Source organism: Hoplias malabaricus, chromosome 5 (assembly GCF_029633855.1).
Source record: "Hoplias malabaricus isolate fHopMal1 chromosome 5, fHopMal1.hap1, whole genome shotgun sequence".
NCBI lineage: Eukaryota > Metazoa > Chordata > Actinopteri > Characiformes > Erythrinidae > Hoplias > Hoplias malabaricus.
In genome coordinates this window covers 37,203,101-37,220,468 of record NC_089804.1, presented here as the reverse complement: position 1 = coordinate 37,220,468, position 17,368 = coordinate 37,203,101, and the positions used below count along the sequence as shown (strand labels likewise).

The 17,368-nt window shown below is 43.5% G+C and overlaps 1 protein-coding gene across 1 annotated transcript in view; it reads left to right on the top strand.

The window, feature by feature from the left end:
• The window catches only part of slc25a26 (solute carrier family 25 member 26), a 46,132-nt gene that overhangs the window by 10,520 nt on the left and 18,244 nt on the right, over positions 1-17,368 (top strand). The window lies entirely within an intron of this gene.

Below are 17,368 nucleotides of genomic sequence, written 5' to 3'. Positions count from 1 at the left end.
CAGGTAGAGTTGCATTTAAAGGGCGACTTCACCCAGTTTTCAAAATTGAGTTCAGATGCTGGCAAAGTCATACGGAGTGGTCTGAGGTGGTAGGGTCTAAATGTTTTAAGAAATAAATGCCTTTGGTTTAAGGTTCCAAACCGTTCTGACGTCTGGTTTCTCTCAACACAGTGAACACTGCGAGTCTTTAATTTTCTCCAGAACAAACCGCTCTGAGTGGCTCTTCAATAATGCACAGGTTTTGATAAATGTGTGTAATTGTCCTTTAAGACTCTTCAAACAGCCGCCACACAAACTAATCTCACAGCTCCAGCGCTTTAGTGGAGTTTTAATTGTTATTAATAGCTTTTTACAATTAGTACACGTTCTATGTATTGATTTCCTCCCTTATTTTCTGTAGCACGGGTTTGTCATCCAGCCCCTTATCACCACCTTTTTTTCTCCCTTCTGTTTGAAATCTGTCTAATTAATTAAGATAATTAGCAGTGGCACAAGCACAAGACGGAGACGGGAAGAGAGTGTAAATTAAGCTCTCTCCCTCTCTCTCTCTTTTTCCTCTGCTGTTCTCTTCTCTCTCTCCCCTCTTTTTCTCTGCTATTTCTCTTCTCTCTCTCTCTCTCTCTTTTTTTTCTCTGCTGTTCTCTTCTCTCTCTCGTTTTCTCTGCTGTTTCTCCTCTCTCTCGCTATTTTTCTCTGCTGTTCTCTTCTCTCTCTCTCTCTCTCCCCTCTTTTTCTCTGCTGTTTCTCTTCTCTCTTTCTCTCTTTTTCTCTGCTGTTCTCTTCTCTCTCTCTCTTTTTCTCTGCTGTTCTCTTCTCTCTCACTGTCCCTCTCTTTTTCTCTGCTGTTTCTCTTTCTCTGGTATTCTCTTCGCTCTCTCCCTCTCTTTTTCTCTGCTCTCTCTCTCTCTCTCTGCTGTTCTCTTCGCTCTCTCTCTCTCCCTCTTTTTCTCTGCTGTTTCTCTTCTCTCTCTCTCTCTCCCCCTCTCTTTTTCTCTGCTGTTTCTCTTCTCTCTCTCCCTCTTTGTCTCTGCTGTTTCTCCTCTCTCTCTCTCTCTCTCTCTCTCTCTCTCTCTCTCTCTCTCTCTCTCTCTCTCTTCTCTCCTTTGATGAATCATGGTGCCAAAACCTGTGCTGCATAAGAATGTTTAAATGAAGTCTGTCAGAGCTGTTCATTTTTTTGCAGAGAGACAGAAAGAGAGAGAGAGAGATTTTATTTCTCCTACATGTCATAGGTCTCAGTAGAAAGAATGGAATAGCACAGAAAGAGGGAAATAGATAGAGAGAGAGTAATGCATAAGAGAGCAGTGCTTCGTATGAAGGTGACACTTGTGTGTGTGTGTGTGTGTGTGTGTGCGTGCACGTGATTCTGTACTTATTTTCCGCCTCACTTAACACACCATATTCTGCCAAATTCCTCACGGACGCTCTGCGGGGGAAAGAAAAGGGGGACGGCGAAAGTCCGTGATTTCTCCCGAGCTTTTTCTCTGAATAAATGAATACATTTGAAGAGAGAGAGAGAGAGAGAGAGAGAGAGAGAGGGAAAGAGAGAGAGAGGGAGTCATGGTGTGACAAGTGTCACAGAGCAAACCTATTTCCTCAGACATTGTTATAACTGCTGTCAGGATGAGTTTGTTTAGGACCGAAAGTACGCCCCTGTTCATGAAGCGGGACTGATCTGAGACCTGCACTTCAAAAATGAGTTTGTCTAGTCATGTTTATTATTAGGGTTATTATTATTATTTTTCTCGTAATTCTCTTAATTTTGCTCTACACCAAGGAATGGACGTTAAACCGTGTGCGTCTGTTGTGACGACTACATAGGCCTCTGTTGTACTGCAGTGTCATATGGTAACCATATCTGCATCACACCCTTCTGCACCGGTCTTGGGAGCTCAGTTACGTTCGGTTTCTGTTTCCGTTTGTGGGCGTGATCAGACGGTGCCTGATAGCTGCTGTGATGGACCAATCAGCGAATCCCTACGTCATTAAGCCAACCTCCCAGTGCCGAATAAACCAGGCTGGGCACAGTCTGTAAGCTTCCCACACTGAACCATGTCCATATTGAAAAGTTACTGGGGTGGCCACTGCAGTGTTTAAGAGGCTAAATCTCTAAATAAGAGGAAAATATCCACCGTATGTGATAATACACTCCAGCAGTGGCCTTCATAGTTGATGCCAAACACGCTGATGGATGCAGTATCTTTATCTTTGTACGTTTTTTAATGAAGTGACACTGTATACAAATGTTTTTGTGGTTCAGTTCCATCCGTTGACACTAGAGGGCGTCATAACATCACCTTTAATCCCAGGTTTGTGACCACAGTTTCCTAAGCCCTTTGTTATTCATGTCATCACTGTGCAGTGATAAACACGCAGCTCCAGAATCGCACGTTTGAAGCTTTCCAAGTCATTTTTGAAGCATTTCTATGACAGTTTTTCACTGGATATTGCAGCTGTTTAGTCGTACTGTAACTGTACAATCATAACATAATATACTTAATCTGCAGTTGCAGACTGAAGTCCTCAGTCTTGTTGCTCTGCATACTTTGGTAGCCCCCTTTCAGAAACCTTGTAGATGTTAAGTTAGTGACAGTAGCTCATCTGATGCTGCACAGATTGTGTTGGTCTTTCTCTAGTAATTTATACGTGGACATAGGACACTGTCGACTAGATTTTTTTGGTTTAAAAACTCCAGCGGCAACTGCTGTGTCTGATCCACTCTTATATAGACATGTCAGGAATGATAAATTGAACTGGGATGGGGAAAGAGAGAAAGAAAGGAAAAGGAATGATGTCAGGTTCAGGGGACATTTCAGAGAGAGAAGATGAGAGGGGTGTGACTGAGAGAGGTAAAGGAGATGGACTGAGAGGAGCTGTCAGAACCTCAGCAAAACAGCACTGATTAATAAGCCAGAACGACCCGGTCTGTTCACACCAGCAGCACTTTTCATAGGTGGGGCCAGGCATCCACACACACACACACACACACGCACCACAGGTGTATCACTTATTATTTTATGACACACGTGCTGATAGACTAGGTTTGCAAGTTAAAGCAAAGAGCCAGACTCAGATTCAGTCCTTTTTGTGATGTCATAACCTGTGCATTAACAGACTGTGTGCTTGACTACTTAATCAGTTCATCTGTTTAGCACCACCCATGTGTAGTGAAGATATAAGGAGGGTTTCATCATGGATTGCTTTTTCAAAAAGTCCCGATTTAAGACAGCCAATCAGAATCGAGGTCATTTAAATATCAATTTCAGCACTACAGAGTTAATGCGAATGCAGAAAATATGTATTAAATTTAAGTTAGCGAAGGTGCATTGGCCCATCCGTCTCTGTACCCTCTGACCCTCAGCACTGCTCTAGAAGCTCGTGGGGTGAGCGGGGGCAAGCAGATGAGGAGGAAAAAAGAGGGTAGGGAGGAATGGAGGGAATAAAAATGGAGAGGAAGGAGATAGAGGAGAAGAGCTGAGCTGGCAATGGGTAACCTTTTAAGAATGTTGTTATGAAATACTTAAGCCCGGGGCAGCAATCCTGCCAGACTGATCTGAACTGCAGCCCAGGAGCCTGAAGCCTTCTGCCTGCATCGGTACACACACACACACACACACACACACACACACACACACACACACACACATACATACATACATACATTATGTGTGTATTTTATAGACCCTGTTTCTTTGATGTTACTGTAACCGAGATTACTTTATGACATCATAAAAGCTAGAGCAAATCATTTCAGCTGTTCTGAGCACCACAACAAACCACTCAACATTTTGCTATACATAGTGTTTCCATTGAGATGAAGTGAACAGAAGGATCATTTTATATATGTTTGGGGAAATAACACCCTCAAAAACCTCATTAAAGGAACACTATAAAGGGGGTCCTCGACTTACGATGTTGATCTGTCCCTTCGTCGCGTCATAAACCGATTTTTTCGGAAGTCGAAGTCGGAACATACGTACATACTGTACGTAAATAACATACTGTAAGCACTTATTCTATTCTAACACCTATCCTCCTCGGTCCCGAGCCGCGTAACCGTGTATTCTTCCACCGCACACACCAAACACGAAGTTCACGTTACGACGTTTACGGCGCAAAACCACTTAAGTCGAAACAAGGCTTTATACAGTAAATGGGAGATGTGTCGTAACTCGGGACTGACGTAACCCGAGGACCTCCTGTATCTGTATAATTGTAATTCAAACATTTTCCAGCTCATTTGTCATTTTATGGTAACAGTTGCTTAGTAATAAAAAGAAAATAATCTAAAAATGAAGCATTAATACGCAACATGCACGATGGCTAACATTAAAATCCACATGTTTAAGTCGTATAAAATTATCCCCAACAACCGAACAAATCCATTGCAGCGCTTTTTCCTGATGGACCTCATCACAAATGCAAAATTTTTCTCCCTCACCATTTTCCAACTACTTCATTTTTATGTTATATTTTTTAATATTTTTAATATTATGCAACTTTTACCACAAAATAACGAGAGTGGGAGAATTACTCATTACACAAAAAGCGCTTTATAGCTCATTTGTACACCGCATACCTAGTCCATATGCAGTGAATGAGTGAATGAATGAATTAACAGACAAGACGTAAGGTGAACATTCCCACCACCACAGCGTGTGCTGCAGAGGCTGAGTGTGTGTGAAGTGGCAGGGGGTGTCATTGGTGTGGATTCAGTGTAGCACACTGTTGTAGCACATATTCAGGGCCGAATAAACTGCACTTCACGCTTGTAGAGGGTTGTTAGCAGGTCTGCAATACAATAAATTCCCAGAATGAAGCTGAGCGTTTGATTGTAAATGAACTTGAACTTGTTTATTGCTGCTCCGGTGTTGTATAACTGAAGTCTCCAGCCTTTAGACCCTGACCAGTTTGAAAGGGCTTTGAGTGTTTAGATGGGTTTTAGCAGGCTTTAGGCTGGTGTTGTACAAATCAATAAATCTGAGAGCTGGCTCTTTTATAGAAACTGGCTTCCTTTCTCTCTTTAACGGCCAGTTGACCCTGAGGTCAGTTACCCCCGGAGGTCTTGGACAAGTCCAGCTGAGCCCAATTTGTCCGAATTGCCCTGGTGTTTACTCATCTGCTGCTTGTTGGTCAGACCGGGTCATAAACAGGTGGAAAATGTAGGCGTGTTAGAAACAGGAAGGTAGGAATGGGTTAATAGAACATTTCTCTTTCTGGGGACGGCTGATGGATCTTTACGCTCTTATTTCAGATATTTACGTTATTTGTGCTGTTTTGTATCCGAAGCTTGCTGTTTAAAAATGTCAGATGGTGAGCAGAAGGTGCTATTTTCTCTGTGTACTTTCACTCATCTTGGGAATTTAAAGCCTCCCACCAACAGCACCACCACCCTTTTTTGAATGTCTGCGGTATTGATCTACAAAGACTTTTAAGTACAGTGTTTCTGGTCATTTTAAGTGCATATATATATTTTTAATGAATAGGCAAATCATCATAACAAATCTAAGTTGAGGGCGGCACGGTGGTGTGACAGGTAGTGTCACTGTCACACCGCTCCTGGGTCCTGGTGTTGTGGGTTCAAGCCCCGCACCGGGTGATTGTCTGCGATGAAAAACACATGTCGTTAGGTGCATTGGTGTAATTACATAAAAAAACAATCTTGAGCGCAAGGCGGGAATACACCCTGGAGGGGGCACCATTCCTTCACAGGGTGACACACACTCACACCTACGGACAATTTTGAGTCGCCAATCCACCTACCAACATGTATTTTTGGACCATGGGTGGAAACCAGAGCACCCGGTGGAAACTCACGCAGACGCAGGGGGAACACACCACACGCCTCACAGACAGTCACCAGGAGGAAACCCACGCAGACACAGGGAGAACACACCAACTCCTCACAGACAGTCACCCGGAGGAAACCCACACAGACACAGGGAGAACACACCACACTCCTCACAGACAGTCACCCGGAGGAAACCCACGCAGACACAGGGAGAACACACCAACTCCTCACAGACGTCACCTGGAGCAGGACTGGAACCCACAACCTCCAGGTCCCTGGAACTGTGTGACTGCGACACCTACCTGCTGCACCACCGTGCTGTGCCCTACAGTTTTATATTAAACTTTTTTAAATAATAAATTAGCTGATTGTTCTAGGTTTGACAAAAACTCTCAGGGTGTTGGACTGTATATGAGAGAGGAAATATTACTGATATTCATATTTTTGGTGTATGTCTGGTGAGCAGCTTACATGTCCATACTTCCTTTTAAAATGGCCTTGTGGAGCATACGTGTCTACATATGTTTGTGTGTGTGTGTGTGTATACCCACTGATCCATACACTTCAGTGTTTATCCTCTCTGGTCTGGCTGGCATGTGGTGTGGCAGACTCTGTTGTTTGTTTTCTTTCTCAGTGTGTGTTATATGAGGGAAAGATTTACGGTGTGTGTGTGTGTGTGTGTGAGTGTGACCATGAAGCCTTGGAGGACTCACACTCATCCTCACACTCACCAAACCAGGCTTAGGGGCGCTGAGCCCACGTGCCACATGGTGATGAGCCAAGAGCCGAGGAATGAAAAGCAGAGCAACATGAAGCCTGCTGCACACGTCTGTTAAAAACACAGAGAGAAATATAAAAGACACACAACGTCTCTCTGTCATCTGAGGGGGGGCTAAAAGTGTTTTTGCAAATTGTTTGTTGCATGTAGAAGCCTTTGAAAAGTATGGATTTAGCAGCACCGCTGTGTCTGATTCACTCATACAAGTACAACACACACTAACACCACCACCACATCAGTGTCACTTCAGTGCTGAGAATGATACACCATCAATTCATATCTATTCTGTTAGGGGTCTTGTGGGGGTCCTGACCACTGAAGAGCAAGGTGACCGGGGACTAACAGTGTATGCAGAGCCACAGGTTGTAATAGTTGAACAACACAGTGCACGTGTTTGGTCAGCGGTGCTGTTAAATGGCAGAGAAAACAAAACTAGGATGTCATTTTAATTCCATAGCTGCTATAAAGCATATGGCTATTAATCAGAAATGAATCTGTATGTTTAAAATCACCCACATAAATGTTCTCAGTGTTTAGAATTTAATAAAGAGCCATGAATCGAATGGTTGAATGGACTTGTTAATTATTAGGACCACGGTTTAGCTGAGATGGTTCGTTAAAGGCTGGACACGCTGATGGATCCCCCAGCAGTCCCCCGCTGTCCTGTCCATTGACTTATGCAGTTTTGTCTCCCGTCACGCTGTGATAATGAATGGATGATGATTCTCTTGGCAGGCTCCATCCATTAGTCCGTTCCGACATCAGCGGGGGACTCTAATTCTGCCGTGTGTCCTCAGAGAGAGACGATAACTTTACCATAAACACTGTAATGAATGTGGTGTAGAGAGAGTGAGGAGTGGATCACTGGTGGGTTGGAGAATGCTTCTGTGAATGTGGGTGTGTGTGTGTATGTGTGTATGTGTTTGTACTTGTCTTTTGACCCTTGTGTAGATGGACTCCCCATGATGCAAAATGAGGATGGGCGGACTAGCTGGAAGGTCTAGGCTAACACTGGGCCAGTACAGTAGAGATTGGCTAAGAGGACAATCACCCACATCTCACGTACATCCTCAGAATTGTTTCTAACCACTCCAACTATGTCCTGGTCCTTATTAAGGCCTCTCAGTTGACGCATTATGACCCGCACGGATCCGTTTTTTTTTTTTTTTTTTTGGAAAATATACCGTTCAATAATATGAAAACGGGTGCATTCTCATGCCAGTCCTGTAGAGGGCCATAGTAGTACCTCTTAAAAGAGACCTTAAAACACCAAGACACATGAGAGAGACGGTGGTTTAATCCCAAATCAGTTCATACTCCATATGTAGTGTACTACACAAGTAATGAAACCTTCATAGTACATAAGTCATTAAACTACACTGTACACTTATGTGCTTCACTACAGACAGAGTGAGGAGACAGACAGTCACCCGGAGGAAACCCACGCAGACTCAGGGAGAACACACCACACTCCTCACAGACATTCACCCGGTGGAAATCTACACAGACACAGAGAGAACACACCACACTCCTCACAGACAGTCACCCAGAGGAAACCCACGCGAACACAGAGAGAACACACCACACTCCTCACAGACAGTCACCCGGAGGAAACCCACGCAGACACAGGGAGAACACACTACATTCCTCACAGACAGTCACCCGGAGGAAACCCATGCAGACACAGGGAGAACACACCACACTCCTCACAGACAGTCACCCAGAGGAAACCCACACGAACACAGAGAGAACACACCACACTCCTCACAGACAGTCACCCGGAGGAAACCCACGCAGACACAGGGAGAACACACCACACTCCTCACAGACAGTCACCCGGAGGAAACCCACGCAGACACAGGGAGAACACACCACACTCCTCACAGACAGTCACCCAGAGTGGGAATCGAACCCACAACCTCCATGTCCCTGGAGCTGTGTGACTGCGACACCACCTGCTGCGCCACTTGGAGAGCGCAGTGACGGCATGTAGCATAATTACTAGTGCTTTATGCATGTCATAAAGACTATAGTTCGTGAATGAGGGCTACATAAAAACACTGAGGTGGGTGAAAATGGAGTGATTTTAAAACTTCTTTTTGACATGGATCACTGAAAATGCATTTGCCAAAAACTCAAGGAGTCAAGATGGTGCTATTCTGTTTGTGTATCTGTGAATTCCATGAGTGCTGTGTGTGTGTGTGTGGTTGCTGTACTCTCACCTCTCTCTCAGGGACTAGCTTTGGCAGGTCTGGAGTTCTGATTTGTTCTGTAGAGGATCAGTGCTCTGAACACACACACTTTAATGTAGTAACAGCCTCTGCTCTCCTAGATATTGGAACATGAGTGTGATTTCATGGAATTCAGCAACTGATCAACATCAGCACCTGAAAAGGTCAGAGACTGATGTCGGATGATTGGCTCTGGATCATTAATGCCACTCCAACTCATCCCGATTCTACTGCACGGTTCTCCATCACCACCACGGCTCCACAGCCCAGCGGGGGTCTCGAAGCCCCTGTCAGCAGTGCGTTTCAGTTTCAAGCTGCTAAAGAAGTTGAGGTGTGTCCAAAAATGGATAGTCCAGGTTTGTGCGGCAGGATTAGCCGTCTCTGATTAACGTCGTCTGGGTCAGGAGGACACGGCTGTAACTCATTCCCGGGGCCTGGGGACGTCCGCTGCAGTGATGAAGTCTTTCTAAATCATTGGTGCTCAGCGCCTGTGTTGATTGTTATTTTGTTTTGGGGGCTTTTGTGTGTTTGTCTTGGACCGGAGTCTGACCCGCATTTAGAGTCCACATGTGCACATTATGTCATGAGCTGCATGCCGCGGTGAAGCAGCAACACAAACAAACGCTCATCGCTGACTGCCATTTCTCAGATGTGTCCATCTGCTGTCCTTAAAGAAAACAGCAGCTCGAGATCTGGTTTGACTTTAGTGTCTTGTGTTCATCAGTGGTGTGTAGTCTGAAGGAGCTAGTGAACTATTCCGTGAACTATTCAAATGAAGCTTTGATCTCTGATGTATAATATTAGGAAACGTTTGAGATTAGCTTCTGGAGTTAGCATGACTGTTGTAGACTGATCTACTGAATACTTTTGGAGTTTTTGATTATGGCTGTTTACAATCAGGTGGCAATTTCTGTAGCATGTTATATTCCTACAACCAGTGCCCTCTACTAAAGAGAATGGTCATTCAAAGCAATGGCTACTGTTTTTACCAAGGCAGAATTAATGAATGAATGCCAACTTTTCAGTCCACCTTAAATAGCATTAGTACGGTAGTAAAGAATTTCAAATTTCACTTTTTGTGACACAGGGAGAACACACCACACTCCTCATAGACAGTCACCCGGAGGAAACCCACATAGACACAGGGAGAACACCACACTCCCCACAGACAGTCACCCGGAGGAAACCCACGCAGACACAGGGAGAACACACCACACTCCTCACAGACAGTCACCCAGAGGAAACCCACGCAGACACAGGGAGAACACACCACACTCCTCACAGAATGAATGCCAACTTTTTAGTCCACCTTAAATAGCATTAGCACTGTAGTAAATAATTTCAAATTCTGTTGTTTTGCTGAGTTCTTTGTGAGGGATCTACTTTTTGTTTTCTTCATGTAATGTGTTTTGTACTTCTTATAAAACCTAAAAATAATCAGTTAATTTAGCTACTGTTGTTGTTGTTGTTGTTTTTGTTGTTAGTTTTGCAGTTAAAACGATCTCTTTGCTCTTTTAAACCAGGCACTTTTTAGATGAGTTGTCTTCAAGATTGTAAAAGTGTCCAGTTCGGATCTCTGACCCTGTAGTGTGTCCAGGAGCCTCAGAGGCGCCACTAATCAACGTCCCTGCAAGCTCCCGAGGCTATGTTTGCTTCTCACAATTTTCTGCGTGTTTGCCTGCACCCAAGCAGAAAAGCAATGCGGTATAACACCAACACCATCCACCATGTGTTTCTCATAAGAGTCCTAGGCCCGGAGGGGGGGGCGAGAGAGGAAGAGTTAATGAATGGTAAAGAGTGAGAGAATAACAGAGCAGCAAGCTGCTTAGCTTGTAACTCACTCACTCACTCACTCACTCGTATTTAGCAGGCTGGAGATTCTCCACCAGGAGGAGTTCTGTAGTAGCAGCAACTTCTGAGTGAATTGAAGTCACAGATTTTATACAGTGAAGTGTGCTGTCATCACTTCTAATGATCAAGGTCTGTACCTTTTTAAAAGGAGAGTGTTAAGGGAAGAGAAAGAGAGCTGGGATTGCCTTAAACCAGGGAGTGTGTAACGGAAAAGAGAAAGTGTGAAAGATGAGTATAGGAGATGATGCTTGTGAGAGATGAGGTTTAAAGAGAGGGAAAATGTGGTTAGAGTGTGGCCGCTGTAAGGATACGCTGCTGGAAAAGGAGCAGAGAGAGAGAGAGAGTGGGAGAGAGGGATTGCTTGTCTCATAAAAGAGCGGCGGCCTTGTAAAAGGAGTGTGAGGTTAACCTCTAATTACAGGGTAAACCTCTCTGCCTTACGCCTCTACTATGATTTATTTCCCTCGCTCTCTCTCTCTCTCTCTCTCTCTTTACTACTCCCTCCATAGCTTTTGTGGCAGTGTGTATAGCCTCGCTGGACCCCACATAAAGCGTCACCAGAGAATTGAATCTCGTTATAATGCGGTCGAGTGCAGTGATTGTTCCAAATAGCACTTAATGTATTTATTTCAGCTTGACATTTGAGTTCAATTATCATCCATTATCTAAACCGCTGATGGCCTGTGGCCTGTAGCTCGCACCTTACACTCCAGCTACAAATGGGTGTGCACCACTGGTCAGGGGCATCATCACTTAACACAAGCACAGTAATTAAACCAAATAGAATTTCAAAAATCTATTTTATATACAGAATGGAAACCAGTGCAATTGAATGATTCAATGATTCAATGTGTTTATTTTATTAAGTGCTTGAACAAATACTTCTGCATTAGTAATATTCTTAATGTTTGTGTTTGTGCTGTTGAAGGAAACTAAATTTAGGGATTACAGCATGTGATGCAATGCTTTTCTCCTTTGAGAATGCCACTGGAGTGCTAAGAGGACCCTCTACTGGTGAATTTCTAACCTGCTTAATGTGAGTGAGTGAGTTACTTGGTTGCTTAGTTAGTTACATTGTTGTTTACAAACCTGCTCCATGAGGTACTTTGGTGTTTGGTGTGTTCTCCCTGACCTTGGCTCTGGACTCATCACAGCCCTGATAAGGATGAATCCAGTTGCAGAAGATAAATAAATAAATGATTAAATCCTATTAACGATCCTAGCTCAACATTGCATTTGCAAATAAAAATATTCGTACCTTTTGAGAATGTTCCTAAAACATCTGTCTTTTGCTTATTTATTTATTTACTTAGCTTTTGTAGTATGTGATTCTTGTTCATTTGCCTTAAACATTTCAGTGGAGTTTTCGATGACGACTCCAGAGAATTTGGATTAAGGAACAAATGACTTAATTCAGTTTCAGACTGATTAAGCTTTTCCAAACTAAACGTTTTTTCTAAACCTCTCCAAAGAGAGGCCCACGGCTGGAAAAATTTTCGGGAAGATCCTCATGCACCCAGCTGACGTCCAGCTGATAACGCCTGTTTTTATAGGATTATGAGCTCCAAATACTCCCTAATTAGAGTTTGGAGTCTGCAGTGTGTGCAGACTATTAGAAATACACACAGGGGGAATTAACTCTACATGCAAACCACAGGTGCTCAACGAAAGCCTAGAACAGCCTGCAGCTGCCTGAATCTAATGGATGTCCACAGATCTGAAGTGGAGCATGTCTGATGCTGTAAGCTGTGTAAACAGAACAATTTTTTAACTATAAGCTAATATTTGCTAGTTCCTAGTTTTGCGATAAAAGAATGCCATCATGGCCAAACGAATGGGAACAAAGAAAATCTGTGAAGTAAAATTTATGATGCGAAAGTAGCCTGAATCCTGTCTTCTCCACTTCTCTCCAGACTGTTATCCATCTCGTGGCTGTCAGCGCTAATTGGTTCTACCCAAGGGCATCATAGGTCAGAGACGGCTTTATAAATTGCCGTACTCAAAGATTCCCTCATTACCTCACATTTTCGATGTGAGATTGCCTCATTCGACTGCACCCTTTCTGAACAGGCCACTTTCAGGGTGAGACAAGCCTCACAAACCAAGACTTGTAGCTAAAGGACTAGCTTTGGATTGGACAAGATCCGACCGCTTTGACAGAAAGGGGCCGTCGTACAGTAAAACAGAACACAGACTATTGTTTCTGATCTGCAGAACTGTGCTACAACAAAAACAGAGCCTCTTGAAACAAAGTGGTTTAAATGCTTCTAAGGATTTGACAGGTTTTGTGAGTTTTAATCCAGGACAGTCTGGGTTTACCATTAGCATAAACTGGGCAACTGTGTAACACTGTGGGCGGAGCTTCGGAGGCTGGGGTTAAAGACACAGACAAAGTCCAGAGAGAGAGAGAGTGTGTTTAACTCGTGTTAACAGTGTAGTGTGTGTTGGGTTCAGTAGCTCGTTGAAAGGGGTGTGGTGACTGTGCTTGTAGCGCTGGACCCTTAGCCTCTGGAACAGCAGCAGGTCTCTGCCCCGGCCAGAAAACCCCCACACACTGTAAATATTATGGGATGGTTCTGGGAAACGTTTTGCTCATGCGGATGGAATTGCAATCTTGAATGTTTGCCAATGTACTGATTCCAAACAGACCCCCACATCTCACACATACACACACACACACACACACACACACACACACACAATTCTGTTCCCTCTTTCGCTCTCTCAAACACTCTCTCTCACTCTCACTCTCTCTCTGTCTCTCTTACACACACACACACACTCTCTCTCTCTCTTACACTCTCTCTCTCTCTCCCTCTCTCTCTCTCTCAGCAAGTCTTAATCTGTTTGGAGTATTTTTGCCCCAACGTGGGCTGATGGGAACAGAGTGATGGTGTGCTGTGATTGGCTGATGGAAGCATTCCGGAACTCAGAGCCAAGTTTGGCTTGTTTAAACACACTTGATGAGAGAGAGAGAGAGAGCGAGAGAGTGTGTGTGTGTGTGAGAGAGAGAGTGTGTAAGAAAGAGAGAGAGAGAGAGCGCTGTATGGTGACTGTCAGGTGGAATTAGTCAGTAAGTGTGTTCACAGGTAAACCACTGTTTTCTTTGCTTCTCTCTCTCTTTCTCACTCTCTCTTTCTCTCTCTCTCTCTTTCTCTCTCCACCCTGTCTGGTCAGGTTTATATCGAGAATGTCAGTAAAGTCAGATTTATCTTCTCTGACAGGTTTGGCTCTGAGTGCTTGCTGGGAAATGATGTGTATGGGTTATTGGACAGACGTGTGTGTGTGTGTGTGTGTTCTGTTAGAGAGCATCGACTTTTTCACACCTCAGCCAGGAAAATGGACGTCAAGAGATTGTAACACTACACAGTATCTCTCTCTCTCTCTCTCTCTCTCTCTCTCTCTCTCTCTCTCTCTTTTTCTCTCTCTTTCTCTCTCTCTCTCGGGCCACTCTAGGGTGGGTGTCTCTCCCTGTTGCTACCCAACTCTAGTATCATGACCGTCCATGACCTGTCCTGGACTACTTGGTTGATATTTACAGGCAAATAAAACAATCTCTTTTTAAAAAAAATCTGGATATTTTGATCCGTAAAATCCTAGGTAATGCCTCCTTTATTACAGTCATCACTGAAAGGCCCATCTTTACTTAGAGGAATAATAACAACACCCAACAACAACATTAATAATAATGACAATACATATATTACATAGGTAAAATCGTGATAATATGAACATTAGTAGCAAACCAGTAAAAAATGAAACTCTTTCCTCTGCGTCCTCACTCTCCACTTGCTGGTGATCTCTTGAGGCCTGAACTCTGACTCCTTCTCTCTCTTTTTATTGATTCTATCTCTTGTTTATGTTCTTCTGTTCTTACTCAGGCTCCCAGCAGAGCTTTTGAGCAGTGGGTGCTAGATCGATGCTGTAATCTATTCTTTTAGCGCTGTTAAAAATCTGCCTCTTCATCCTGTACACACACAGGGACGAGAGGCGCGTCGTAAGTACATCACTGTGAAGAATAAAGAAGCTGATGTAGTGCGGTGAGTGAAGTATAGATGCTGTTCCTGATTCCTGACAACAGTTATATTGCATTTATAGCTATTAATCTAATACTATGTTACTGCAGGAGGATGAGACCTAAATTAGACCTATACATGTGAATTTATGTAAGGTCCCATATAACGGATGACATCATGATCATCATTCATTCATTCATTCATTATCTGTAAGCGCTTACCCAGTTCCGGTGGGTCCGGAGCCTACCCGGAATCACTGGGCGCAAGGCAGAAACACACCCTGGAGGGGGCACCTGTCTTTCACAGAGCGACACACACTCACACACTCGCACCTACGGACAATTTTGAGTCACCAATCCACCTACCAACGTGTGTTTTTGGACTGTGGGAGGAAACCGGAGCACCCGGAGGAAACCCACACAGACACAGGGAGAACACACCACACTCCTCACAGACAGTCACCCGGAGGAAACCCACGAAGACACAGAGAGAACACACCACACTCCTCACAGACAGTCACCCGGAGGAAACCAACGCAGACACAGGGAGAACACACCACACTCCTCACAGACAGTCACTGGAGCTCAGAGGCTCCTGGCTATGTGACTGTGACACTATCATCATAATTACTATCCACTAATGTATTTATACAAGATTGTGTACTAAAACAATGACCATTTTCCAACCTTGTTTTGTGCCTTATGTTAAGCAGATTGCTTTGGTTACTGTGCCTTTAAGAATGAAGAATCTATGTAAATGACCTCCACTGACTTGCTGCTACCTACTGTAACTTTACTCTTGTTTAAATGCTATAACAAACCTTTCTGTTTACAAAACTAAAGGATTTTATAAAAATATAATTTGAGCCAATAAACCTAAATAAATAACTATTATATAGAGTATGTACTCCAAATCTAGAGGCTACAATGAATAATTCTGTATCTATAATAATTGATGTAGTATATAATGTAAATGATTCAGTATCTGTGGGAAATGATTCAGTAACTGAATATTCAGGCCAGCACACAGCGCACACATTTTTCTCATGCACATACATTTCAGAAATATTTATTTGCTGTCTCTCACACACACACACACACACACACACACACACACCCTGCACCTGTGTGAAGAGGCTCATAAATCACACATGACACAAACTGGTTTATCAGTGTGCCTTGATTGGTCAAGACCAGTCACTTTGCATAACAAAGTGACTGCTCTCTCTCTGTCTCAATCTCTCTCTCTCTCTCTCTCTGATTTTTTTAATTTAGGTTCTTCTTAATTAACTCAGTACTTCATCTTATTTGAGACAGCTGTCATTGAGAGATTTTTGAAACATGAACTTACATTGCTTTAGTGTGTTTACCTTTTTTTCTCTGTGTGTGTGTGTGTGTGTGTGTGTCTGTCTGTCTATGTAGGAGAAATACATACATGTACAATAGATAAACTTTGACCTCTAACCCTTTAAACGCATTATTATTGTTATACCCTTTGTAAAGTTGCAAAGTGCATAGTTATGCAGTTAATTAGTTTGTGTTGTGCATTAACATCTTCATGGGTTCACATCTGCACTCTTCTCCCTGGATCTAGTTTTCCATCTCTGCACAATACCCTCCCCACTCTGTTTTAATGCCACTATTGTCCAATGGCTAAGATTTAATCAGTTGACCCCAGAATCTTTTCAGGATATAAAGCTCAGGAATGCAGTTACCAAGATGAAATTTCAGAACTGGTTCATTACACCCTGCCTTTGTTTTTGGATGGCAACAAGGGGTTAATAATCAGCCGCAGTATTGCACCAGTTCCACAGTGAAATCACATCAGCTCCAGAGCCCAGTGGACAGCTGGAAGAGAGGCTCTTTAGCGGCTAATAAAATGGGGATTAGGCTTCATCCTGTGGGTTTCCTGTCCGGCACTTTCTCTCGGTGTACACACACACACACACACACACACACACAGATAAGTCTGTATGTTTAGTGTATGTTTAGATGCAGGTGTATGTTTAAATAATGCTATTCTGGGATCAATTCATTTTGTTTTCTTTATCTCTGAATTCCTTTTTCTTTCTATCATTAAATGATTTACACACACACACACACACACACACACACACACAGAGCTCAGTGTTCTGCTCAGTCATTGTGGGTCTCAGCTGATGGTTTAGCCAGCTGACACACACCTGCTTCCTGTTGCTCTTTCTCTCTCTCTCTCTCGAAGTGCAGGGTTCTCACATTGTTCTGCCTCTCTTTTTTCCTCCACTGGTTTCTAGTGTAGTCTGAAGTTGGAGGTGCTTCAGTTCTGAGTGGAGAATCATGTCTGTGTGGTTTGAGTCTTATTCTGAAGTTTGGAGCGGTCTGAGCTGACCCCTGTTGTGTTTAAACACGATAAACAATAAGAATAAACACTGCTGAGATGTTCATGGGTTTCCTGTTCAAGTGTTTAGTTGTTTAAATGCATTGAACGAACACACATGAAACATCCCGCTTGTTTACAAAGAGCTGGAGAAGAAGCGACAGAAATGGCGACTGGGTGAAGTGGGTCTGACAAAAAGGGATAAGACAATTAAGCACTAATGACATCCCAGTGTCTCGTAGGCAGGGGTGGAAATGGCACTTATGACATAACAGCTGTGTGTAACTGATACTCCAGTGACATCACAATGGTGTGTAACTGATATCCTGCAGACATCACAATGGTG